The sequence below is a fragment of the Symsagittifera roscoffensis genome, chromosome 7 (assembly GCF_963678635.1).
Source record: "Symsagittifera roscoffensis chromosome 7, txSymRosc1.1, whole genome shotgun sequence".
In the NCBI taxonomy this organism is placed as follows: Eukaryota; Metazoa; Xenacoelomorpha; order Acoela; family Convolutidae; genus Symsagittifera; species Symsagittifera roscoffensis.
In genome coordinates, this window is record NC_087068.1 from 6,623,258 (window position 1) to 6,645,357 (window position 22,100).

General features: G+C 41.5%; 1 protein-coding gene across 1 annotated transcript in view; it reads left to right on the forward strand.

Moving 5' to 3' along the window:
- Positions 1 to 325: 325 nt before the first annotated feature.
- LOC134851742 (coiled-coil domain-containing protein 63-like) overlaps positions 326 to 22,100 on the forward strand; it is a gene marked incomplete in the record, with an annotated part of 375,128 nt that continues 353,353 nt past the window's right edge. Inside the window, 1 exon segment of the mRNA XM_063867960.1 lies at positions 326 to 335.

Below are 22,100 nucleotides of genomic sequence, written 5' to 3' on the forward strand. Positions count from 1 at the left end.
GCGATCGCTGCTGCAACTGCCGCTTTCACAACCAGCCGTCTGTCCCGATCTTCCATGTCCTATTACACTCGAATCTTCACTCGGCAGCACACGCTTTACGACTGCAATACAGAGTATGGCCCACCCCGGATCGCCAATGTAGATATAGGCGATCTCTAGATATAGGGCTGCTTCTCTAGATTCATTCTTTCTTTCCTAAAGACACCGCAAAAGGGTCCCTTGGGCAGTGGATTCAGCGGGACGACCGAGATTCACTACTATCTACAATCACGTAATTTGTGTATTATTAGGGGTCAAATCAAACCATAAAGTCACCCGAGGGAAGCTTATTAAATTCTCCGTCCATTCATACTATTCAGAAGACTTAACTCTCATGCTCCGGTCCTATTACTATCAATTTCCGCTGGGACTACTTTTCTTGGGTCTACTTGAACTGGTTTCAATAGATCCTTCGACAAGTTAAACTAATCCCAATAATTACCACGTCCACTTTGAAATAACTCTACTACTCCAAGGTGGCAATGTAAAACTATATCTCTATAAGCTTCTGCTCTAGTTCCCAAAATATAAGTTTTCCTCCCAATTTTTAGGAAGGTGACCCATTCTCATATCCATACTAATTTGCCTCGAGGTTTTCTATGCAATGTTGGGATCAAAACGCCCAAAGGTCAACTGAAGGTCGTCCAGGGGTCAACCGAGGTCAAACTTCGATATTTATGTTCAGAATCCTATGTGCATCCAAACTACTAGGTTCCATCCAAATCACACTAATACTCCACTAGTTATCCCATTTCTAAGGTCCGGTATCACTTTTCCGGAAAAAAGCTATTAACAACGGAAGGAGTCGCGGGAGGGTTTTCACTCACATTGGGTTTTTTAGGGGTTCGTATCTTGTGTCAATTGCTGCAATAAAATCCTTATGCCACCGTCCATTACTTTGCGTTAATTGCCTATTTACGATCTAAGTGGTTTTTTTTTCAAGTGCTAATAGCTTCGAATCCACCAGTTTGAAAAGGTTCAAATTCTAGCACAAGATGTATCTTGCCATCACCTATCATTCCTCCAAATTTCAGCTCCTTGCGCTCATTGGAGGTCGAGAAACGGTTTACGAAATTTAGGGGTGGATTTGTTTACTTAGGGCATAAAACTGGAAGCGGCGTCCTAGGGGTCTGGAGTTCCAAAGTAAAGCCTACCTCAACTAGGCCTACAACATACTAAAGTTTGAGCCCATTACCACCTCTAGTGTCCGAGTTCAGTTAGGGCCATTTACACTTCCGGCGACCGTTATCACTAGCCCCCAAGGGTCTGAGGGGTCCCGTTTTTTGGATTCCCAAGTCAAATCATCTCTAGTATCGCTTCTCTGAATTTCATAACATTAGCTTTCTTAGTTCCGATTTGGGGGGGGGGGGGGGGGGGTCCGCCGATTTTGTCAATTTTTTTCTGACATAGGAGGGACGATATCTTCGAAGAATGAACTATATTGAACTCAAACATTTTGCTTGCTGTACTACTTAACTTCATGGCTAATCAATCTTACGTTCAGGTTACTATAGAATTTAATACAGTAGAATCACCAAATCTACATAAAATATTATTTTAAAAAATATATCTGTGATCTTGGTGAACTCAAGGCATCAATTCAATATCGTTCAGGTACTGAAAAAGTCGTCAATTTGAGAAAAAATGATGTTTTTTGGGGATAATTGAGAAATTACAGTAATTAGCCTTCAGTTTTCCATGTCACAGAATGAGGGACTGTTATTCATCAAAGAACCTTTCTTTACAATGGTTTCTATTATCTTCCAACCCCCTGTTTAGGATCGTCAACATGATTTAAAACTATCACTCTTGAGGTAGAAATTTGCATGTCTGGTGTCCGATGAGCAGACAAGAACCCGCATTTGTATTCACAAGTTTTTAATCCTCCCCGGATGTTCAAATATCAAAATAGAAATGCCGCAAACTTAATCCTCTTGACAAATTTTATAATCGATAATCGGACTGTGTTGATAGAACGTTTTGATTTTAAGTTTTGGTCTCTTTTCCTTCCCCCACTTGTGAATCTGTTACAGACTGGCCATTTCCACCTGGTCTAATTAGTCTTATTAATAACATTGTCTGATTATAACAAAAATTGGCATCGAGCTGATTAGGCCATGACAAATATATTGGTTTTCATACCAGATGATCCCCTTATAATTGATTTTCATGTGAGGTTGTGTGGGTGTGTGTGTGTGGGGGGGGGGGGGGTTGGGGCAGGGAAAGGGGGAGGGAACATACTTTATTTCCGACAAACAGCCGACTTGCAGGCATCCTCGAAAAATCGTGAAATAGTTTATGCATCAAAGCCAGGGGAGAAATGGGAAAAAATTCAAAGTTATTATGCAGAAAAACTATTGAAAGTTGCTGTAGCAAAAAAAAGTTCCCAATTTTTGAGACTCAGAATATCCAAAACAAATTATTAGCTGCGCGGGTTGTTTTGGGAAGTGTAATAGAAAAAAAGGCGATAACCCTTCCTCAAAGACCCGACCCCATGTGGACTCAAAGGCTATCATCCCTTTTGTTAATAACGAATTTTCCAGTCCTCCCGTCTTTTTATTCCATGGAAGCCTATTTAACATGACTTTTTGCTTTAAAACTTAAAAAAAAAACAAAAAAAAACGAATTAACAACAACTGTGAACAAATTTTACAACTTTTCTTCCATGAAAATTTGACTTTTGAACTTCCTAAAGTAAATTTTAGGAAATGCAGAAAAACAACGACATCCGTTACGACAATTTCCCCCTTCAGTAGTTTTTCCCCCAGCAATCACTACGTGGGGATCTAAAATTTTTCATTGCTAAGCTGCAGGGCTGTTTTGGGAAAGACAACTCCTTTTCATTTTCTCCTCATTTTTCTACTAGTGATTAGCAATCATATTTGGGTATCATATTTTTAGGCTTATAAGACCGATTGCTAAACCATAAAGGCAGGGGTGAGATGGAGATTGAGAGGGATAAATAACAGCACGGGTTTTTTAATAGCCTCGAGGCTCAAGGAAAATGCGCCGTTAGAAATCAAAGAAAGAAATAGTCCTTCGCCTCTGACATTGCACTCAAAACAGGTGACATTGTTTGGATAGTCGAAGAGCGAAGCTCTAGATACATTGTTTTTCGCCGCTTCAAAACAACAAAAACACAGCAAGGATGGTAACAGCTCGTAACGGAAAACCAACCCGGCCGACCGTCAATCACTGGTTCATTCTCGCTTTGATTTGAGCTGAGTAGGTTTTCGCTTAATTTAAGGGCAAGAAAAATGCTAACATAAGTTGATGGGTTTTAAAGTGACTTTCTGAGTGAAATCAATCGCAAAACTCCTGCTTGGAAAATAAGTTCTTTACAAATGCCAGATTTTTGTGCCAGATTTTTTAGAAAGCTTCTGAAATGAACATAAAATCCTGTTCGATAGTTTAATTTTTACTGATATAACATGGATTATAATGAGGTTACTTTTTTATCACCAACCGAAAAAATGATCGAAACATTGGATGAGTTACAAATGTGAGCAGAGCCGACAGAAGCCAACAAACACTTCCCCTATTTCTAATTTGGCATCCCGTGCTGAGGAGCTTGACTCACGATTCGACCGAAACGGTCAAACGATCTCCGTTTTCGACTTTTTTCGGTTTTTTGCCGAACATTGTTCGACTTTATCGGACATTGTTCGACTTTGTTCAGTTTTACTCGATTTTGTTCGACTATAATGGACATCGTTCGACTTTGTTCGAATTTCTTCGAATTTATCGGTAATTTTTCGCTTTTACTGGGAATTAGCTTCGCTCATGCGGCGTCAAGGAATACTCTCTAATTGAATTTATCATATGGTATTTATTGTAGCACTTGATATAATTAATTTTTGGTGGGAACCCGGGTCGAGGTCGCGGACTTATGTTACGACCATTGCGACTCAAAAAATGTATCTTGAGATAATTGCGACTCAAATGGTTTATGTTGAGACCATTGCGACTCAAATTGGGTGTGTTGCGAACATTGCGACTCACAATGTATATCTTGCGACCATTGCGACTCAAAATGTGAATCTCGCGACCATTGCGACTAAAATTGGGTATGTTGCAACCATTGTGACTCAAAATGCGTATGTTGCGACCATTGTGACTCAAAATGTGTATCTTGCGACCATTGCGACTCAAATTGGGTACCTTGCGACCATTGCGACTCAAATTGGTTATGGTGCGACCGGTGCGACTCAAAATGTGTATCTTAAGACCTCTCCTACTCGATTTGGGTTGTAGATTTCTGCCGGGGAGTCGTCTCCTCTAAGCACGCTTTCACTCTACTTAACGACCGCAGAGTTTCTCCTCTTTATACCGTGTAATAGCGGGGGACACTAAAACACGATACTCCGAAAGGGTTATGGTGGTGGTCAGACTAAATCAGCCGATCAAAGGATCACGCAACTTCCCCCTTAATTTAGGCTGTTTTCGGCTCTCCTCTTGCGCTTTTAGCTGTTTCAGGAATTCGTGGGCACAACAAGTAATTTCTCAATCGCAAAGGAATAAAAAGCAATTTATAGTGCCCTTAATGAGCTAACTACTATTTAGCGTTTTCTAAAATGAAGCCCGCGTTTTGTTCCGTTCAATCGCTCTGTTCAATTTTCGCTTGTCGCAATTCTAAAATCGCCAACTCGCTCACACAATTATTTTAACCCTTTACTAAACTCTGGTTGAAGCGCAACTCGCTCGCACAAAGAGTTCAACCCGATACTAAAATCGGGTTCCAATCAACTCGCTCACACTAGTAGTTCAACCCATCACTAAAATCGGTTTCCAGCGCAACTCGCTCACTAGCAATAATTGTTCTCTACTCTGACTGAGAACCAACTACTCTTAATAGTAGCCAACAACTGTTCTCTTCTCTGACGAGAATCAACTACTCTTAATGGTAGCTAACACTATTCTGACTCTTAAAGGATCTCCGGTACCCTCCATTTTCTTATCTTTCTTTACACTTAGTTTTTGTTAAGTCATGCCATTCCCAATCAGTCCGGACATTCGCTTAAATCACCCGTCCGCACATGTTTAAGACTATATCCCTCCCCCTGTCAACTCTGCCACGTGCCAAATTCGGTTTCTTTGGCCAAACTTTTCACGCTTATTAGACACCCGGTATAAGGTAGGTGTCACAATTTCACCAAGCAAACAAATGTCATACAATTCTAATCAGCTAATTCTTGACCTCGGTGACTTCAGCCCTTGATTTCAACTTAACCTCCATACCAGGCTTATTTACTCCGTGACCCTCCGTAGGTCTTTATTTTAATTATCCCGTTAACGTTCCGACTTCTTAAGGGTAGGGGGAGATCCCTTTTCATGGGTAGGTAATTCATTCCAAGAATCTATAACTTCAATCTGTGCTCTATTCCAATCCCGACCTTTTAGCTATCAATGGAAAGTAATTCGTCTTTTAGGGGTTAAATTAAACCAAAACGTCACCTTCGGGAAGCCAAGTAAATTCACCGTTCATTCATACTCTTTAGGAGATTTAATTCTCACGCTACGGTCCGATTATTATCAGATTGCTCTGGGACTACTTTTCTTTAGTCTAGTTGAATTGCTATTAAAAGATCATTCGCCCAGCTAAACTGAACCCAATGTTTATCAAGTCCACTTTGAATTAACTCTACTACCCCAAGGTTCCAATGTAAAAAATATATCTTTATCAGCTTCTGCTCTACCTTCCAATGTATGAGTTTTCCTCCAAACTTTCAACAAGGTGACCCATTCTCATTTCAGGGGTTGGGCTGGGGAATAAGCCACTATCAGATGTTAATCTCGGGTTTTATCATGCAGTTTTGGGGTCAAAACGCCCAAAGGTCAATTTGAGGTCACCCAGGGGTCAACCGGGGTCAAACTTCCATGATTGGGCTCAGAATTTCATGGGGGTCCTAAGTACCAAGTTCTAGCTTTATCCCAATATTACTTCACAAATTGTCTCATTTCTAAGGTCCATTATCATTTTTTCCGCAAAAGGGCTATTGACACCGGAAGCAGTCGCCGGAGGGTTTTCACTCACAAGGGGTCTTTTTTCGGGTTTTGTATTTTTGGTCGATTGCCGCAAAAAAATCATCATGCCACTGTTCATCATTTTGCGTAAATTGCCTATTTCCGGAAAATTTCCTATTTTCGGTAAATTTCGGTGAATTGCCTATTTCCGTAAATTGCCTATTTGTGTTTTTCCAATTGCTAATAGCTTCCGATTCACTCGCAGGATTTGGTTCAAATCATAATACAAGATTTGGTTCAAATCATAATTCAAATCATAATCCTCTGACTGAGAACCAACTACTCTTAATAGTAGCCAACAACTGTTCTCTTCTCTGACGAGAATAAACTACTCTTAATGGTAGCTAACACTGTTCTGACTCTTAAAGGATCTCCGGTACCCTCCATTTCCTTATCTTTCTTTACACTTAGTTTTTGTTAAGTCATGCCATTCCCAATCAGTCCTGACATTCGCTTAAAGCCCCCGTCCGCACATGTTTAAGACTATATCCCTCCCCCTGTCAACTCTGCCACGTGCCAAATTCGTTTTCTTTGGCCAATTTTTTAGGCTTATTAGACACCCGGTATAAGGTAGGTGTCACAATTTGACCAAGAAAACAAATTTCATACGATTCTAATCAGCTAATTCCTGACCTCAGTGACTTCAGCCCTTGAGTTCAACTCAACCTCCAAACCAGGCTGTATTTACTCCGTGACCCTCCGTAGGTCTTTATTTTAATTATCCTGTTAACATTCCGACTTCTTAAGGGTAAGGGGAGACCCCTTTTCATGGGTAGGTAAATCATTTCAAGAATCTATAATTTCAAACCGTACTCTATTCCAATCCCGACATTTTAGCTATCAATGGAAAGTAATTTGTCTATTAGAGGTTAAATTAAACCAAAACGTCACCTCCGGGAAGCCAAGTAAATTCACCGTTCATTCATACTATTTAGGAGATTTAATTCTCACGCTACGGTCCTATTATTATCAGATTGCTCTGGGACTACTTTTCTTTAGTCTAGTTGAATTGCTATTAAAGATCATTCGCCAAGCTAAACTGAACCCAATGTTTATCAAGTCCACTTTGATTTAACTCTACTACCCCAAGGTTCCAATGTAAAAGATATATCTTTATCAGCTTCTGCTCTACCTCCCAATATATGAGTTTTCCTCCAAGATTTCAACAAGGTGACCCATTTTCATTTCCAGGGGTTGGGCTGGGGAATACGCCACTTTCAGGTGTTAATCTCGGGTTTTATCATGCAGTTTTGGGGTCAAAACGCTCAAAGGTCAATTTGAGGTCACCCAGGAGTCAACCGGGGTCAAACTTCCATTTTTGGGCTCAGAATTTCATGGGGGTCCTAAGTACCAAGTTCTACCCTTATCCCATTATTACTTCACATTTTGGCTCATTTCTAAGGTCCATTATCATTTTTTCCGCAAAAGGGCTATTGACACCGGAAGCAGTCGCCGGAGGGTTTTCACTCACAAGGGTTCTTTTTTCGGGTTTCGTATCTTTTGTCGATTGCCATGCAAAAAAAAATCAGCATGCCACTGTTCATCATTTTGCGTAAATTGCCTATTTCCGGAAAATTGCCCATTTTCGGTAAATTTCGGTAAATTGTCTATTTCCGTAAATTGCCTATTTGTGTTTTTCCAAATGCTAGTAGCTTCCGATTCACGCGCCGGATTTGGTTCAAATCATAATTTAAGATGTATCTTGCCACTACCTATCATCCCTCCAAGTTTCGGCTTCCTGCATTCATTGGAGGCTGAGAAACCACTTCCGAAAGTTAGGGGTGGGTTCGTTTACTTAAGGCATAAAACCGGAAGTGGGGCTACTAGGCGTCTGGGGTTCCAAACTTAAGCTTCCTTCAACTAGGCCTACAACATACTGGATCTTGAGCCCAAAACTGCCGCTAGTTTCCGAGTTCTGATAGGTCCATTTACACTTCCGGGGACCGTTATCACTTGCCCCCCCCCCCCAAGGGTCTGAGGGGTCCCGATTTTTGTATGCCCGGGTCAAATCCTCTCTAGTATCCCTCCTCTGAATTTTTTAACATTAACTTGCTTATTTCCGATTTGGGGGGGGGAGTTCGCCGATTTTTTCAAATTTCATTTTCTGTCATAGGAGGGACGATATATATTCTAAGATTAATCTATTTTGAACTCTACCTTTTGTTTGCTCTACTACTTAACTTAATGACGAATCAATCTTACGCTCAGGTTACTTTAGCATGTAAGACAGTAGAATCACCACATCTAAAGTCTTCCCTTCTAGTCTATTATTCTCCCGAATAATGCTAATGACAAAATATTTTGTTTAACCGTTTTTCTACTAAGGTATATAGCCCAATCTAACACCTCAACTCGACTCATTATCTATCATCTAGCCCCTCTTATAACGCTATTATAAATTTTTTTAACTACACCTTCGTTTTTTTTGCTTTCCATACCGCCTTGTACTACTCTCTAGGTATAGAGCCGTATAGACCTAGTACATTCACCATCGTATACGTGTTGCGCCGCAGCGAACCGCGGGCTTCAGTTTCCGTAGACTCTTACATAATCAATTGATCTATAATAGAACCAAAAGTTGCTTTCTCAGAAGCAACTAAGAGTCTAGGAAAATAACCTAAGGCATCAAGAACTGTCTCCACCCTTTTTCAACTTCCAGAAATCCTTATATTATCCTAATGACACTTGTTCACTATCATGGTGGAGACATTTCTAATCCAGAAGATGAGACAGGAAAAACAGTTTTCAGGTTTTACTCACTGAACTGCGGCTTCTTATTAGCCACCGATTTTCAATTCACACAAAAGGGTTTGCACGTTAAATGTGTTTGATACTAAGGATGTGGATGTATATAACCATTTTGAGACGATGAGCGCGCTGAAATGTTTTTTGAATTGTATCTGAAAAATTTTTACCAAAAAAAATTGTCAAAATGTTTATGAGGGAGGGGGTTCAAAAAGACAACCCGGAGGTAATGGTTTGTTTCTGGTGTAGAGATGAGGGTTGGCGGAGAAACGAAATTAAAGGGCAAACAGTGGGGATGTACCGGAGCAAAAGGGCAAACGTTGGATGAAGGGATGATGGAATCGCTTCGCATGTTTAGAAGTCTTAGGTTTAGAAATCGAGTAGGCTGCAAATGTTGTAAGCTTCTGAATTACTCATCAGATAAACGCAGAAATTTTGCCTGACGCAAAACAAAATTAAAATAGAAAAAAAAATCATTTTAAACTGATTTCATATGGATTATAATTAACTATGATTTCGAAAAACAAAAACAATGAACTTTGATTTTTTTGTATTCCATTTTGTGTCTGAGAGCAACATGGGAATCAGTTACAATAAAACATTTCCGACCACAAAAAAACTGATCGTATTTCAGGGCAAAGCCCCGAATGTTCCGACTTCCCCTTAATCCATATCGAATAGACTTTTGGGAACAGAAAGTATTGAAAACTATAATTTTTGGGCATAATCAAAGATCAAGTGTGAAGATTTGAGCCGTACGAAATTAATACGACCAATAAGCTAGCCTCAATTCAATTTCGAACAATTTTATTGTGCGGGTAATTCGCCACGCATAAAAAATTAGCGTTTCGTTTTCAGGATTTTGGATAAAATCTTCAAAGTGCGCATATCCTATTCCAGCGCATGGCTAAATTGGCTATTTTCAAACTTCCAAAACTTTGAGAAAAAACGATCCAAGATGAATTATCTTTTTAAATTTGATTTCAAGGAGTCCATATCTGAAATGGGCATAAACAATTTTTGTTAAAAACTTTTATTTCAATCGCCGAAAATTGACTGAATAAAAAATCCACACCAATCATACATATTCCGTTTTCTTCGAAAGTCGGAAAAAAACAGTAAGTTAGCTAAAGAGGGTTGTATTTAAAATTCGAATTTTGCTGCATTTTGACTGGTCGAAAATTCGATTAACTTAATGCACTTAACAATTGCCCTCCCCTTTTCTTGAAGGGGTAGGGGTAATTGTTAAGTAGCTTCAACTGTTCTTAACACACAGCTCAATATCTTGCAAGTTGAATAACATAGCATGTAAAATATGAATTTTAAAAAAAGTCTGTGAAATTAGTGAACTCAAGGCATCAATTCAATATCGTTCAGGTGTTAAGAACTCTGAATGAAATCATATTTTCTGGGGATAATTGAGAAATTACAATGATTAGCCTTCAGTTTTCCATGCCACGGGATGAGGGAAGGTTATTTATCAAAGAGCCTTTTTACTGTGGCTTTTATTAATTTCCAACCCCTGTTTAGTATCGTCAACATGATTGGTAACCATCACCCTTGAGAGAGAAAACTGCATGTCTGGTGTCCGATGGGCAGTAGACAAGAACCCGCATCTGTATTCACAAAATACTTCAAAAGAGTAACCATTAATCTCTAATGTCAAGCATAGAGTTTTAAGTCTTTAATCCTCCCCGGATGTTCAAATATCAAAATAAAAATGCCGCAAACTTAATCCTCTTGACAAATTTTATAATCGATAATCGGACTGTGTTGATAGAACGTTTTGATTTTAAGTTTTGGTCTCTTTTCCTTCCCCCACTTGTGAATCTGTTACAGACTGGCCATTTCCACCTGGTCTAATTAGTCTTATTAATAACATTGTCTGATTATAACAAAAATTGGCATCGAGCTGATTAGGCCATGACAAATATATTGGTTTTCATACCAGATGATCCCCTTATAATTGATTTTCATGTGAGGTTGTGTGGGTGTGTGTGTGTGGGGGGGGGGGGGGGTTGGGGCAGGGAAAGGGGGAGGGAACATACTTTATTTCCGACAAACAGCCGACTTGCAGGCATCCTCGAAAAATCGTGAAATAGTTTATGCATCAAAGCCAGGGGAGAAATGGGAAAAAATTCAAAGTTATTATGCAGAAAAACTATTGAAAGTTGCTGTAGCAAAAAAAAGTTCCCAATTTTTGAGACTCAGAATATCCAAAACAAATTATTAGCTGCGCGGGTTGTTTTGGGAAGTGTAATAGAAAAAAAGGCGATAACCCTTCCTCAAAGACCCGACCCCATGTGGACTCAAAGGCTATCATCCCTTTTGTTAATAACGAATTTTCCAGTCCTCCCGTCTTTTTATTCCATGGAAGCCTATTTAACATGACTTTTTGCTTTAAAACTTAAAAAAAAAACGAATCAACAACAACTGTGAACAAATTTTACAACTTTTCTTCCATGCAAATTTGACTTATGAACTTCTAAAAGTAAATCTTAGGTGGGTTGTTAAATGGAAAAAAAATACTGTTTTACGACATCCATTACGACAATTTCCCCCTTCAGTAATTTTTTCCCCCAGCAATCACTATGTGGGGATCTAAAATTTTTCGTTGCTAAGCTGCAGGGCTGTTTTGGGAAAGACAACTTCTTTTCATTTTCTCCTCATTTTTCTACTAGTGATTAGCAATCATATTTGGGTATCATAATTTTAGGCTTATAAGACCGATTGCTAAATCATAAAAGCAGGGGTGAGATGGAGATTGAGAGGGATAAATAGCAGCACGGGTTTTGTGATAGCCTCGTGGCTCAATGAAAATGCGCCGTTAGAAACAAAAGAAAGAAATAGTCCTTCGCCTCTGACATTGCTCTCAAAACAGGTGACATTGGTTGGATAGTCGAAGAGCGAAGCTCTAGATACATTGTTTTTCGCCGCTTCAAAACAATAAAAACACAGCAAGGACGGTAACAGCTCGTAACGGAAAACTAACCCGGCCGACCGTCAATCACTGGTTCATTCTCGCTTTGATTTGAGCCGAGTAGGTTTTTGCTTAATTTAAGAGCAAGAAAATTGCTAAAATAAGTTGATGGGTTTTAAAGTGACTTTTTGAGTGAAATCAATCGCACAACTCCTGCTTGGAAAATAAGTTCTTTACAAATGCCAGTTTTTTGTGCCAGATTTTTCAGAAAGCTTCTGAAATGGACATAAAATCATGTTCGATAGTTCAGTTTTTACTGATATAACACGGATTATAATGATGTTACTTTTTTTTATCACCAACCGAAAAATTGATCGAAACCATTGGATGAGTTACAAATGTGAGCAGAGCCGACAGAAGCCAACAAAAACTTCCCCTATTTCTATTTGCCGCCCCGTGCTGAGGAGCTCGACTCACGATTCGACCGAAACGATCGAACGATGTCCGTTTTTGACTTTTTCAGTCGAACGAGGTCCGTTGTCGACTTTTTTCGATTTTACCGGACATTGTTCGACTTTACCGGACATTGTTCGACTTTGTTCGGTTTTACTCGACTTTGTTCGACTTTACCGGACATTGTTCGACTTTGTTCGGTTTTACTCGACTTTGTTCGATCGACTTTGTTCGAATTTATCGGTAATTTTTCGCATTTACTGGGAATTAGCTTTGGTCATGCGGCGTCAAGGGTTACTCTCTAATTGAATTTATCATATGATATTTATTGTAGCACTTGATAAAATTAATTTTTGGTGGGGACCCGGGTCGTGGTCGCGGACTTATGTTGCGACCATTGCGACTCAAAATGTGTATCTTGCGACCATTGCGACTCAAATTGGGTGTGTTGCGAACATTGCGACTCAAAATGTGTATCTTGCGACCATTGCGACACAAAATGTGTATCTTGCGACCATTGCGACTCAAATTGGGTATGTTGCGGCCATGGTGACTCAAAATGCGTATGTTGCGACCATTGTGACTCAAAATGTGTATCTTGCGACCATTGCGACTCAAATTGGGTACCTTGCGACAATTGCGACTCAAATTGGGTATGGTGCAACTATTGCGACTCAAAATGCGTATGTTGCGACCATTGTGACTCAAAATGTGTATCTTGCAAGCATTGCGACTCAAATTGGGTACCTTGCGACCATTGCGACTCAAATTGGGTATAGTGATACCATTGCGACTCAAAATGCGTATGCTGCGACCATTGCGACTCAAAATGTGTATCTTGCGACATTTGCTACTCGAATTGGGTTGTAGACTTCTTCCGGGGAGTCGTCTCCTCTAAGCACGCTTTCACTCTCCTTAACGATTGCAGAGTTTCTCCCCTTTATACCGTGAAGTAGCGGGGGACACTAAGACACGATATTATCCCAATCCCGAAAGGGTTATGGTGGTGGTCAGACTAAATCGGCCGATCAAAGGATTACGCAACTTCCCCATTAATTTAGGCTCTTTTCGGCTCTCCTCTTGCGCTTTTAGCTGGTTCAGCAAATCGTGGGCACAACAATTAAATTCTCAATGGCAAAGGAATTAAAAGCAATTTACAGTGCCCTTAATGAGCTAACTACTATTTAGCGTTTTCTAAAATGAAGCCCGCGTTTTGTTCCGTTCAATCGCTCCGTTCAATTTTCGCTTGACGCAATTCTAAAATAGCCTACCCCAGCAGCGCAACTCGCTCACACAATTATTTCAACCCTGTACCAAACTCGGGTTGAAGCGCAACTCGCTCGCACAAAGAGTTCAACCGGTACTAAAATCGGGTCCCAATCAGCTTGCTCACACTACTAGTTCAACCCGGTAATAAAATCGTGTTCCAATCAGCTCGCTCACACTACTAGTTCAATCCATCACTAAACTCGGGTTCCAGCGCAACTCGCTCAATAGCAATAATTGTTCTCTACTCTGACTGAGAACCAACTACTCTTAATAGTAGCCAACAACTGTTCTCTTCTCTGACGAGGATCAACTACTCTTAATGGTAGCTAACACTGTTCTGACTCTTAAAGGATCCCCGGTACCCTCCATTTCGTTATCTTTCTTTACACTTAGTTTATGTTAAGTCATGCCATTCCCAATCAGTCCTGACATTTGCTTAAATCCCCCGTCCGCACATGTTTAAGACTATATCCCACGTGATATACCCGTCAACTCTGCCACGTGCCAACTTCGGTTTCTTTAGCCAATCTTTTTACGCTTATTAGACACCCGATATGCGGTAGGTCTCGAGTTCAGCCCTCGAGTTCAACTCAGCCTCCAAACCAGGCTGTATTTACTCCTTGACCCTCCGTAGGTCTTTATTTTAATTATCCCGTCAACGTTTCGACCTCTTAAGGGTAGGGGCAGACCCCTTTTCATGGGTAGCTAATTCATTCCAAGAATCTATAATTTCAATCTGTACTCTATTCCAATCCCGACTTTCTAGCTATCAACGGAAAGTAATTCGTCTGTTAGGGGTCAAATTAAACCAAAACGTCACCTCCGGGAAGCCAAGTAAATTCACCGTTCATTCATACTATTTAGGAGACTTAATTCTCATGCTACGGTCCTATTACTATCAAATTGCTCTGGACAACTTTTCTTTATTCTAGTTGAATTGCTATTAATAGATCATTCGCCAAGCTAAACTGAACCCAATGTTTATCAAGTCCGATTTGAATTAACTCTACTACCCCAAGGTTCCAATGTAAAAGATATAACTTTATCAGCTTCTGCTCTACCTCCAAATATATGAGTTTTCCCCCAAACTTTCAACAAGGAGACCCATTCTCATTTCCAGGGGTTGGGCTGGGGAATACGCCACTTTCAGATGTTAATCTCGGGTTTTATCATGCAGTTCTGGGGTCAAAACGCCCAAAGGTCAATTTGAGGTCACCCAGGAGTCAACCGGGGTCAAACTTCCATTTTTGGGCTCAGAATTTCATGGGGGTCCTAAGTACCAAGTTCTACCCTTATCCCATTATTACTTCACATTTTGGCTCATTTCTAAGGCCCATTATCATTTTTCCGCAAAAGAGATATTGAAACCGGAAGCAGTCGCCGGAGGGTTTTCACTCACAAGGGGTCTTTTTTCTGGTTTCGTATCTTTTTGTCGATTGCCAAAAAAAAATCATATTGCCACTGTTCATCATTTTGCGTAAATTGCCTATTTCCGGTAAATTGCCTATCTTCGGTAAATTTCGGTAAATTGCCTCTTTCCGTAAATTGCCTATTTGTGTTTTTCCAAATGCTAATAGCTTCCATTTCACTCGCCGGATTTGGTTCAAATCAAAATACAAGATGTATCTTGCCACTACCTATCATCCCTCCAAATTCCAGCTTCCTGCCTTCATTGGAGGCTGAGAAACCACTTCCAAAAGTTAAGGGTGGGTTAGTTCACTTGAGGCATAAAACCGGAAGTGGGGTTTCAAGGAGTCTGCGGTTCCGAACTTAAGCTTCCTTCACTTAGGCCTACAACATACTGAAACTTGAGCCCAAAACCGCCGCTAGTTTCCGAGTTCTGATAGGTCCATTTACACTTCCGGGGACCGTTATCACTTGCCCCCCAAGGGTCTGAGGGGTCCCGATTTTTGTATGCCCGCGTCGAATCATCTCTTGTATCCCTCCTCTGAGTTTCATAACATTAGCTTGCTTAGTTCCGATTTTGGGGGGGGGGGGGGTTCATCGCTTTTGTCAAATTTTTTTTTCTGTCATAGGAGGGTCGATATCTTCTAAGATTGAACAGTTTTCAACTCTACCTTTTGTTTGCTCTACTTTTTAACTTAATGACGAATCAATCTTACGCTCAGGTTACTATAGCATGTAATACAAAAGAATCACCAATTCTACAGTCTTCCCTTCTAGTCTATTATTCTCCCGAATAATGCTAATGACAAAATATTTTGTTTAACCGTTTTTCTACTGAGATATATAGCCCAATCTAACACCTCAACTCGACTCATTATCTATCATCTAGCCCCTCTTATAACGCTATTATAAATTTTTTTAACTACACCTTCGTTTTTTTTGCTTTCCATACCGCCTTGTACTACTCTCTAGGTATAGAGCCGTATAGACTTAGTAAATTCACCATCGTATACGTGTTGCGCCGCAGCGAACCGCGGGCTTCAGTTTCCGTAGACTCTTACATAATCAATTGATCGATAATAGCACCAAAAGTTGCTTTCTCAGAAGCAACTAAGAGTCTAGGAAGATAATCTAAGGCATCAAGAACCGTCTCCACCCTTTTTCAACTTCCAGAAATCCTAATGACACTTGTTCACTATCATGGTGGAGACATTTTTAATCCAGAAGATGAGACAGGAAAAATAATTTTCAAATTTTACTCACTGAACTGCGGCTTCTTATTACTTCCCGGACCTCTTGCGTCCAGTCTTCTTCATCGCTCCTCATGTCGTTTCCATCTGTCCACGAGGTGCCTGTAGTCCTACTGCGGCACCATCCAGTCACTTCCTCCGTCTTTAACTGTCACGTGATCGTCGGGTGGTCGCCAACACTGCTTGGGGACCTCGCATTCAGATTTAACCCAGCCGCGGTCAACTTCATCTTCGCCGAACGAAGGCAGCTTTTTCCGAACTGTGGAAGTAGGCGGCCTTTGCATCTCTAAGCCCCACTTCCCGTCCATCGCCAAGCCCCTCTCGATAGTCGTCACTTTCGCATCGCTTGAATTACCTGAAGGAACCTTCTGATCTGCTAATCGCTTGCAGAGTGTGACGTTCGTCCCATACTTTTGTAGGCAATTTGTGTTCGCACGACGTTTCGGTCATTTCTTGGCATGTTTCAGTCCAAGTAGGTTTGTTTCGTACGTGTTATTGTAATCTGGACTTTGGATGGCTTCACTCATCATCTGAACTCCCGCAGAGGCATTGTTACCACTACTCAGAAGACTACCTGCCGTCTCGTCCTCGTCGAAATTCAACTCATCATCGTCAGATTCATCAAAAGAGCCTTTCGTGTCGTTCTCGTTCCCGCCCGGAGCAACCTTTACATCTCTTCTCTCCCGACCAACCATCGTGAATACGCTTCGCGTGCCGTTTCTGTGTGACAGCAAGGATGTAAATAGGCGACTAAAATTGGAAGGAAGCGGGGAAATAATTCAATTCCACGGGTTGACTCCCCCAATTCAATCATTTTTCCACTCGTAACCTTGCCTATTACCACAGTGTTCTCTTCACTATGCTCATCGACCGATTTATCATTCTGTCCCATCTTTGTCGGGCAGACGCGTTCCACTGAGTTGTCGTCGGATTCGCAATTCTCCAGATCATCTTCTCTCAAAGAGCCATGACTCATTACCTGACAATCGTTTCCCTGACCGCTACTTTCGGAACTTCGGTGCCGACTCGCTCGGCAGCGTCGTCTACTGTTCCCGCTTCGTCTACTTGATTTTCGCGTGTCACTGCCACGTCACACCCAGCAATTTATGTGCCAAAACTTGCATCCTTGTGCTACGCCAGCACCGTCTCACAAGATTCTGTAGTCACAGCTGCGTTGACGCATACTCTGCCTGAATCCACCCAGCTCGGTCCCAAAATCGCGGTCTCCCAGGACATCTGAGTCTAACCTCAATTGGACTACTGCACTTCGTCCCAAATTTCAGAACTTCGTTGTTCATGTCGAAAACGAAATCTTATCTTCGTTCCGTTCGTACCAAACCAGTCCGAGCGTTAGATCAACCTCCAGCTCATTGACCACCAAGGGATCGGTCCTTCTGTGAAACTGTCCCAGCTGGAGCACGATCGATGCTTTGCCGACTGCACCCAAACTGTCTCCTGTTTTTGTCTCGAGAATTTCCTCGGCCTGTCTCAGGGGCATCTCTAGTCCAATCGACGGGTAGGTTTTGTAGCCTAACAGGGTCCATTCGAGCTTCAGATCCACTTCCACTCTAGCATACCTGTTGTTGACATAGCCTGTCGTCTGTCTCCATGGGAGTCGATTCACTCACTTCCATCTTCGCATTCTCGGGGGCCACGACCTGTGACTCCTTCACTTGGCGTCCCACTATCGGCTTGTCAACTCCGTCTTTCCGATCTACCAACTGTCTCTGAGGCTCCTCTGCGATTTAAATTTTCTGCGGCCTTGGGCACGACTCCTATTCGAATGAAGTCGCCGAGCTTGGGTCGGAACTCGTGAAAAATTTCTTTGACTTCTCATCATAGAAACTTCCTAAACAATCGCTCATCCATCGAGTACTCAGAACCATGTCCGTGTCAATCTCGTGGTTCTCTATGACTACGGCTGGGAATTAATCCCACTGCATCGAAATCTCGGATAGCTGCAACGTCTGGAAAGCATCCAGTCGCATCAAGTTGCCCGCAGTCTCGTCTTCAAGTTCTGTTTCCATATACACTGGGTATCGGCGCGGGCAGAAAGATCTGCTTCACCCCAACAGGTTCGGCCAATACACCAAACCCTTCGTGAACCTACTTGGCTAGCTTGTTTTCCTCTTCAACTGAGCTCGTTTCTCTTGGGACCTCTGGGTTTCTGCCCCCATCAAGCACAACTTCGAAGTGATGTGGAATCAATTCTCCGCAGTCTTCGGTGATCACCTCAACCAATCCTTCCCTTCCAGTCCATAGCACCCCTCTAGGACGCTCGAGGATCATCCCGTGTCGTCCTTCCAATTGTTTGAGGCTCAGCACCACGTCGACTTATATCTCAGTAGCCGCCACCACAACGACATCCAGTCGCTCCGTGAATGTCCCAATCTGCACATAAACTTCTGCCTGGCCCAAAACAACAACTTCACTAGCTCTTCGTCCATATCTCTTCCAACAACGTCGCTTTCTCTTCCAGCAATGGCACCGAACTACCGCCTGCATGAATACAGTGCCGCTGATAGTCCACCCTGATGTCTGATTTTTTCTTTGGCTTACTGAGACTGATCAACATAGGTACGAACAAGTTCTCGACAACGATAACTGCTATTTTCTCGGTTATGCAGTAGTTCCTATCCTATCTCCAATTTCATGAATGTCCAGCCATGAATGAAAACACTGTCATGCGGTAGTTCTATAGATCCTTTCTCGGATGCATCATTCTAAACTCAGCGTATTCGATCCAATTCGAACAACCCACACTCCCTAGTTTGGTTCCCAGCAGAAACACATCGTCAACCCTCGCTTTGAAGAAAACTTCGTTTGCTGCTTGGTTGCCCCACTCCATCTACTGTGTCAAGGTTTAGTCTACTCTTCCTCAGACACTCGTCGTTGCTGAATTCAAAGGTTGTTATTCGCTCGATAAAGAAAACCCACCCAGGAGCGCCAGTGTAGTTTTCTTCCGGGGAGTCGTCTCCTCTAAGCACGCTTTCACTCTCCTTAACGATTGCAGAGTTTCTCCCCTTTATACCGTGTAATAGCGGGGGACACTAAGACACGATATTATTCTCAATCTCGAAAGGGTTATGTTGGTGGTCAGACTAAATCGGCCGATCAAAGGATTACGCAACTTCACCCTTAATTTAGGCTCTTTTCGGCACTTCTCTTGCACTTTTAGCTGGTTCAGCAAATCGTGGGGACAACAAGTAAATTCTCAATCGCAAAGGAAGTAAAAGCAATTTACAGTGCCTTTATTGAGCTAACTACTATTTACCAACTTCTATTTGTTTCGTTCAATCGCTCCGTTCAATTTTCGCTTGATGCAATTCTAAACTCGCCTACCCCAGCAGCGCAACTCGCTCACACAATTATTTCAACTCTGTGCTAAACTCGGGTTGAAGCGCAACTCGCTCGCACAATGAGTTCAACTCGGTACTAAAATCAGGTTCCAACCGGCTCGCTCACATTACTAGTTCAACCCATCACTAAACTCGGGTTCCAGCGCAACTCGCTCACTAGCAATAATTGTTCTCTACTCTGGCTGAAAACCAACTACTCTTAATAGCAGCCAACAACTGTTCTCTTCTCTGACGAGAATCAACTACACTTAAAGGTAGCTAACGCTGTTCCGACTCTTAAAGGATCTTCGGTACCCTCCATTTCCTTATCCTTCTTTACACTTAGTTTTAGTTAAATCACGCCATTCCCGATCAGTCCTGACATCCGCTTAAATCTCCCGTCCGCACATGTTCAAGACTATATCCCTCCCCCTGCAGCTCTGCCACGTGCCAAATTCGGTTTCTACTACCAATCTTTTTACGCTTTTTAGACACCCGGTATGCGGTAGGTGTCACAATTTGACCAAGCAAACAAATGTCATACGATTCTAATCAGCTAATTCCTGACCTCAGTCACTTCAGCCCTCGAGTTCTAATCAACCTCCAAACCATTCTGCATTTAATCAGTGACCCTCCCAAGGTCTTTATTTTAATTATCCCGTTAACGTTCCGACCTCCTAAGGGTAGGGGAGACCTCTTTTCATGGGTAGCTAATTTATTCCAAGATTCTAAAATTTGGATCTGTACTCTATTCCAATCCCGACCTTCTAGCTATCAGGGGAAAGTAGTTCGTCTATTAGGGGTCAAATTAAACCACAAAGTCTATTAGGGGTGAAATTAAACCAAAAATCCCGGGAAGCCAAGTAAATTCCCCGTTCGTTCATACTATTTAGGAGACTTAATTAACATGCTAAGGTCCTATTACTATAAGATTGCTCTGGGACTACTTTTCTTTAGTCTAGTTGATTTACTAAAAATAGATCATTCGCCAAGCATAACTGAACGCAATGTTTACCAAGTCCACTTCGAATTAGCTCTACTACCCCAAGGTTCCAATGTAAAAGATATATCTCTATCAGCTTCTGCTCTACCTCCCAATATATGAGTTTTCCTCCAAATTTTCAACAAGGAGACCCATTCTCATTTCCAGGAGTTGGGCTGGGGAATACACCACTTTCAGATAATAATCTCGGGTTTTATCATTCAAGTTTGGCGCCAAAACGCTCAAAAACAAATTTGAGGTCACCCAGGAGTCAACCGGGGTCAAACATCCATATTTGGGCTCATAATTTCATGGGGATCCTAACTACCAAGTTCTAGCCTTTTCCCATTAATATTTCACAATTTCTCTCATTTCTAAGGTCCATTATCATTTTTTCCGCAAAAAGGCTATTGACACCGGAAGGAGTCGCCGGAGGGTTTTCACTCACAAGGGGTCTTTTTCCGTATTTTTGTCTGTTGCCGCAAAAATTTCATTATGCCACTGTTTATGATTTCGCGTAAATTGCCTATTTCCCGTAAATTGCCTATTTTTGTTAAATTGCGGTAAATTGCCTATTTCCGTAAATTGCCTATTTCTGTTTTTCCTATTTATTTCCAATCCACTCGCCGGATTTGGTTCAAATTATAATACAAGATGTATCTTGCCACTACCTATCATCCCTCCAAGTTTCAGCGTCCTGCTTTCATTGGAGGCTGAGAAACGACTTCCGGAAGTTAGGGGTGGGTTCGTTCACTTAAGGCATAAAACCGAAAGGGGTTCCTAGGAGTCTGGGGTTCCAAATTTGAGCTTCCTTCAACTAGGCCTACAACATACTGAAATTTGAGCCCGAAACCGCCGCTAGTATCCGAGTTCTGATAGGGCCATTTACACTTCTCGGGACCGTTATCACTTGCCCCCCAAGGGTCTGAGGGGTCCCGATTTTTGTATGCACGGGTCGAATCATCTCTAGTATCCCTCCTCTGAGTTTCTTAACATTAGCTTGCTTAGTTCCGATTTTTTTGGGGGGGTTCACCGGTTTTGTCAATTTTTATTTTCTGACATAGGAGGGATGATATCTTCGAAGAATGAACTATCTTGAACTCAAACCTTTTGCTTGCTGTACTACTTAACTTCATGACGAATCAATCTTACGCTCAGGTTACTATAGCATGTAAGACAGTAGAATCAACAATTCTACTTGCGACCATTGCGACTCAAATTGAGTATGCTGCAACCATTGCGACTCAAAATGGGTATGTTGCTACTTTGCGCGAACGAAATAAGGTATGACCGTCGAATCATGAGTCAAACACCTCAGCACGGAAAGCATTGCAACGGCTCAAATATGAAGAAATTTGTTTCTTATCTTCTTCGGTCTTCTTAAACCAATTGACTTTTTGCTGTTAACTTCAACCGAGGAACTGGTTGATCTGAAACGAACTGAAATCATTGATAAAACTGGTAGTTATTTCAAACTAAAAATTTGATTTGCATAGGAATTGCCTAATTCCATACAAATTAGTTCTCCTTTTATCGTTTTCTGAAATTAGTTGTCTATTTGTTCTATACTTAAACGATGAACCGATTCGAATTACGAGTTAAACAAAAAATAATGGCAGAACCGTTAAAATTCCCCGACTTTCAACTCAAGATTCATGGCTGTTGCCAATTCA